The following is a 6,949-nucleotide window of genomic DNA, read 5'->3' on the forward strand; positions in this document are numbered from 1 at the left end:
GCAACCCTCTCAAACACTATTCCACATCAATTAAAACCCCAACGACGGCACCGTAATGATCGAATCACAAACAATCGGCTCACGAATTGTTAATATCTGTGACTGATCTAATTATATTTTGGATCTACTCTGATCCCAATATGATGACTAGCTTATGCCTAAGCCAAACGGCAAGTGAATATAACAATATTAAAACGTGATAGCGTTGTTCTGTTATCCGCTGTCATTCGACCATAGCAATCAAAGAGGTACGTCCAACGAGCCCTTCCCAGTTCAACAGCAACGATTCATATGGGACGTGCGTCTGTTCGTTCTACCGCCCCAACACATCCTCTTCAAAGTTAAGGGTAGTTTGTATCGACCAATGGGAAGAGTCGCGTGCTGCTTTCCGGCTCCCCATTGGCTCCCTGTCGATATCTACACCTTAGCAACCCCAATCCCGGCTCGTTTCTGTCAAAATGGTGGATCTATCCTCCGGCTTCGAATTCGATTTTTATATTTTTGACATAGAACATTACTCGTTTTATATGTATTTGTGTACACTATCCTCCTACATAGACACATAATTCCCCTATTTATGTTACACAGCATAATTTTATACCCTTTTTAAATGTGCCATTATTATAATTCCTCTTTTACATAAATTACAAGAACAACAAATAACCCACAGATGATGAGAAACTTCACAGCAGCATTTTTTTTCAATCATTTAATATCGAATTGTCATCCAGCATTAAAACCCGACTCATCGATTAATTGTTTTTTTTTGGTCAAACGCCAACATTCGTTAATGTAAAACAATGAATCAATAAATAAAAGTCACACACAGAAACGACAATGCGAATCGATGCACGTATTTATTAAAATACGTTAATTGCTTCATTTGTTTTTGGACAGATTCGACCATGCACATGCAATTGTTTATTATAACAACCCACGGCCCAGTTAACGTGGAATGAAAAAGAAAGAGTAGTTGTACCATTTGCGTGGTCCGAAATCGAATTAATCCGCTGCACGTAATTCAACGCTTTTAATTGAAAATCTTTGTTTCCGACGAGCGCACAACGTTATTTTATGTTTAATCATGTTTTCATTAACCCATCGAAAATATAATAGTAATAATAATCGTTCAGTAATAATCAGCGTTTGTATTAAATTTAACATTTAATGGAATAACCGTGACATTATTTGACTTCACTCAACGCAATGCCACCGAATACAAAACAATAAAAATATGCAAAATCTATAATAATATATTATGATAAATAATTAAATACTTTTTTAATTAAAATGTTACGTAGATAATATACAATAAATATTTTATATAATTTAATATATTGTTTTACCTTTTTATGAAGTAGAAAATATAAGTTAATAATGATTAATAAAATAAATTTAGAAAGCAATTATTAGCGATTGTATAAAAATACAATTTAAACTAATTTAAAGAGCTTAAAAAAGTCTAGTTAGTCATAAAAAACATAAATAATATTAGAATTTTTTTTTCAAATCATTATGAATAAAAATGTTTACCATTCATGTTATGTGTTGCATTCTGTATATTAAAAGTTGAACAAAATATTTTTATTTAATTTAAAATATTCTCTTACTATTTAAAATACTGTCTTACTATAACCTCTAGTTATAATGATTTTATATAAAATAATTGAAAAAGTAATAATGTGATATACTTGAAAGTGATTTGGGTAGAGAATAATTAGAAGGGTCCATTCCAGGTATGTAAAGTAAGGGTAAGGTTGGAATTTAAATTATTCATTATTATAAAATTAGTGTGGTTTAACGAATTTGTAAATTCATATTTTCTATAACTTTTTATGTAAAATTATATTAATATATTATCAATTGGGCAGAATGACCTATGGTTAATAGCGTTCATTTTATTTAGTTTTTGTTATAATAAAATCAAATAATAATAATAATATTTATAGCAACAAACACAATATAAACTTAACATAATAACAAAAAATAACTAAATTGAATTGCTGCAAATAATACAATCATTTTTTATTAAATAAAGTAAATTAATAATAAATGAATAAAGTACGTATAATTTTCATTATAATTAAATTAATACGTTATAATGGATTTACAAGGAATATTATTTCCGTTTGATAATATTTCTCAAATTAAAACTAAAAAAAATGATTGATAAATAAATGTAAATCAGAAATGATTGACAAGATAATTTTACTTCATCAAAATTTGATAATATGAAGTAAACTTCGTAGTTGATTGATGTGCTTTGATAATTGGATTTCTAAGTTCAATTATAGATAATATAATTGAAAATTATTCTATTGAAGAAATTTGAAACTTTCGTATCAATAATATCTAATTATGCGGATAATCGGTTTCGTCAACATCCCGTACTGTTTGAAATCGTACTAAACGAGAACATTAAAACAGCATTAAAATAAACCCCACAAAAAAAGAGTTGAGTGTATAAAAGGGAAATAACCGATAATTTATTTATAAACAAATAATTGTTTGTAATATTTTTTTGAAATTTACTTTTATTATGATTGATTTAGTTTTTAATTTTTAAAAACGTACTATAGTGAATGCGCACTGATTGAAGCTGAACTATTTTTGAAGTTATTGAAGCTGATAGGTTTAATTTATCAATGAAGACAATTTTACTTAATTAAGTAAGAACAATAATATGATATGATATATTTATATGTAAAACGTAAATACCAAATAATATTTTTTTCTTAATAAAGTTTTTTTTTTAATCTGGCTTTATATTGGTACCAAAAATGTTAGATGTTGTTCAAAATATTTGGTTGGGTGGATGTGTTAGGCGCCAGGTTAAGGATGAAATCCACTTTTGCACGCATAAAGAGAGTCAGAAGGAGCGAGATGGTGAATGGTAAAGAGAGATTACGTTCCCCAGAGTGGTTCCATATCCACAAAGCCGATTACAATCACTGTGTGAGATGATCCGCTCACACATCACATACCATGTGTACGTATGCGTGTATGTGTATATGTGCATGTATATAGATTATCTGTGTGCACTTGCCGCATTAGGGGTAGACCCAGCGGGAAGTCCCAGTCCAGACCTCATGCATATATGACCTCCATCCTCAATCCACCGAACCCTCCTTCTCTTCGGCCCAGCAGTACCCTCCAAGGGTGTCCTTCTAAATTCGAATGACTCCCGCACGTCCGTCCATCCGCCACCTGCACCCCCCACACACTCACTACCATCGCACATTGTCAATCCAACTATACAATTTGTTCAAACCCCATTCACGACATCCAATCTGTTCTTCAAATTAATCAGGTTTATTTTATTTCTTTTTCTATCAGCAGCGAACTATCTGAGTCAAATTGTACATACAAGAAATATTAATGATACATTTATGTATATAATTATGTCATTATGACATTTGTAACGGTAATTCACAGTTATTATTATTATGTTGAATGTTATTAGATGTTTCGATATATCTATCCATCTATACTTTATAGACAGTTAGCAGACACGTATCACCTTTCATTTAACAAAAAGAAAAAGAGAATTAAATATGTTAAAAATAATAAAGTTTATTGAATGCAATGTTAATATTCAATACATCAGTCTTTTAAAATATTTACACATGTACAATTTTTGATGCGGTTTCTGTTAATTATTGGCTTTCGCTCGTGATTTGGCGAATCTTGCTTTCAATCGCATGCAATCTCTTGTCGTTGTTATACAGTAAATTAATGGAATTCGAGAGTTGAAGCTCTAGGAAGAAGTGGAAGTCTGTGTGGAAGCTGTCAAGGAAATCGAGCAGCTTCGCCAACGAGGATTCGACTTCAACGTTTACCTCGCGATTTTCAATCAGCTCGTAGAAACAACTGGATCTTTTACCTTCGACTCCGTTCTCTTCAAGTGACTTCAGAAAAATCCTCTTGATTTCCTTGTTTGGCTTGAGGAAGGACTTCAGATAATGATCGATGTAATTCTCATCATCGAACATGCCGCTGTCGATGGTGTTGATGTACTGTATCGCGTTATCGACTAGCGTGATGCAATCGCCTGGATCCCTCAATGCGGAATTCACAAAATCCAAGATCTTTCTTAGAGCTCTGGATACAGTTTAGCGTACTTCTCATTGCCCGACTTGAAGCAATCCACCAAACTGAGCATGTAAGATCTCTTCTTCTTGGTCGCACCTTCGCTCCTCAAGCAATGCTGCAACATCTTCTCGTCGATGTACACCAAATATTTGGCGAGGTAATCCACGTCGACCTTCAGGCTGGGCAGAATTCCTCAAAAATATCCACCTCGCTATAATCTGGAATCCTCATAAATTCCAACTTTTCGATCTTCTGCACAAAACTCAAAAGAATATCCGAGTATTCGGTAAAAACATCCCTATGTCGCACTTCGATTAGTCCTATCAAATTTTCGCAATTTTCGATCATCTGTAAATAATCAACAAAATGTTAATTATACGTTATAGATAAACTTTTCTAAATACTTACTTCGTGCGGAACATCTACATCGAAATTTACTTCTAAATTAATATCCTCCACGGGGATATTCTCGTAAATACTTATGAAGTTGTTCCTCACTGAACGCAGTTCCTTGAGCAGTTTATTTGCCATGGCAATGCACTGTTGTCTGGTCGAAGATTGAATGATGATGATTAGTTCGTATACTTCGTTATTTAAGAAAAAATATGAATACCTTCTCATAATAATAATAATTTTTCCAAATACAAATTATATATATATGATTTAATGGAAAATATCAATATTTATATAAAAAAAATCGTCTTAATCAATGGCTACATTTAATTAACTAACCCAAACTTTGTGTTAGTTCAGGGCTCTCTAAATAGTGTTATTACAGGGTCCCAAATTGTGTTAGCCTCCAAAGTTAATGATACGTCACTGAATATAAATGTGTATTTTTAAAACGTGACTTTCCTTAAAGTTAAATATTAGAATTTGTGATAAAAATACATAATATATTACAGTTAATAGTCTTAAGATAGATAATTATGTTTTCATTGATCAAAAGAAAATAATTTTACTTATTATTTTAATAAATAGTATAACTCGGTAGAGTTTATATGATATTTATATAGCAATCATATATTTAAAAACTATTTCATTTTCAATTTTTTATTTTCCCCAATTTGAATCATATAACTATTTACTTAAGTCGTTCTGCACTTAAATAGTAATTGCAATATATTTTCACCTTTGTATTGTGAGAACCGATTTTAAATCAATTTATAATAGAAATTTTATTATTAACTAGTGGGGTAAGAATGAAATTATTAGGGGTAATGAATACGTTTATAAATTTAAATTTCGTAAATTAGTTTGACCCCGAAAATTTTATCCAAATTGCTTTAACATCAAAATTACCAATTTTTTACATATTCATATTGACAAATATTGTTGACGTGTATGAGAGATAGTTAAGCAAAATGTAAATAGTACTTAGGTAGGTGACTTGTGATTAGGATTAATGTAATTGCAAATTATTCCCTTACACAATGATTTTTTAAAATTTATTTTACAAAGTAGAGAGGTGATATAAAAAGTGAATTGCATTTGTTCTTTTCGATTGACAGTTATTTAAGTCTATTGTGACGGATACAATTTGAACATTTTACGAACAGTAAATTCTCCACCCACCCAATTGCCGTTTCCTCTCCTCCTTTTTTTATGTTATTATTGTATCAACAATTGAACGTACAATGAAGTTGTACAAATACAAAAAAAATAAATAGAGGGAAGAAAGGGAATCAAAGAGTGTGCGAGAAAGGACCGAACAAAAGGTGTTGCGGGGTGTGCATTGCGTTGGATTTCATTGGTTAATTATAGTTATGAGCCTTGTGTTGTGATTGAGTGATTGTCGGTTGTGAAATTGGCTGAATGGGAATGTCGGGTACCTAATAATTTGCTATATATAAATATTTAGACTGCGGGGGGTTGGTTTTTTGCTGAGTCTGCGATGTCAGGGTTGTCGGGCGGCTGTTGTCGGGTAGAGAGGCACGTGCCACGTGTTCCGCCCGTAAGTGTGAGCACGCGACAGCTTTACAAAATCATTCGATTCATTTATATGAATGCCGATCCTGATTAACCCTATGCAAAATTCGATTTCATCCGCCTTCCGATTTCTCAAAACACTTCATCCTATCTAGACGTATATCAAATAACTCCACCAATATATCTATTTGCAAAAACAAAAAAAATCGGAGATTGAGGGAAATCACTGGTCTTTATCAATTGTTTAACACTTTTACTCTTACTTTTTTTTGATTTCATCATTAAGAAAGAAAGAAATATTTGATGAAACTTATAAAAAACCAAAATAAGTTCCCATCGCTATTTTGATATGAGCTTTATATGTTTATTCTTATGTTTGGAAAGAATGGACTTAAATAATAGCTATTTTTTTATTATATTGTCTTAGTGATGTAATTTTGATGACATAAGTCAAGTTTGATGACATAAGTCAACATTTAAATGTCTTTTATTTGCTAAAAATCTATATAATGTTTAAAACTATATTTTAAAGATTATTATTGTAAAAGCACTAAATTGTAATTACACCATCTACAGGTTTCTCAACTTTATATTTTCATTTTATTGTCAAGGAATACAAATTACAAAATGGGAATAAAAAATATTTGCAGTAAATAAAAATTCTTTTTATGGAAAATATGTATGAATAAATCATATTTTTATTCCCTAAAAACGATAAATATATTTATTTGTATGTTTAAATTGTTATGGAATAATAATAATAGTGAAAATATAATCAATATTGTTATTTACATTATGAAAATTAAATGAAAATCGAAGATTTTTATTCTGAATATTTTATTACAATGTAACAGGGACATGAGAAGAGATTCGAAGGATGACGGAGAAGCCTGATTTAAAGTAAACTTGTATCCCTTTGACTCCCTAA

This window comes from Nicrophorus vespilloides, unplaced genomic scaffold, assembly GCF_001412225.1.
Source record: "Nicrophorus vespilloides isolate i.1.1-1 unplaced genomic scaffold, Nicve_v1.0, whole genome shotgun sequence".
Classification (NCBI taxonomy): Eukaryota; Metazoa; Arthropoda; class Insecta; order Coleoptera; family Silphidae; genus Nicrophorus; species Nicrophorus vespilloides.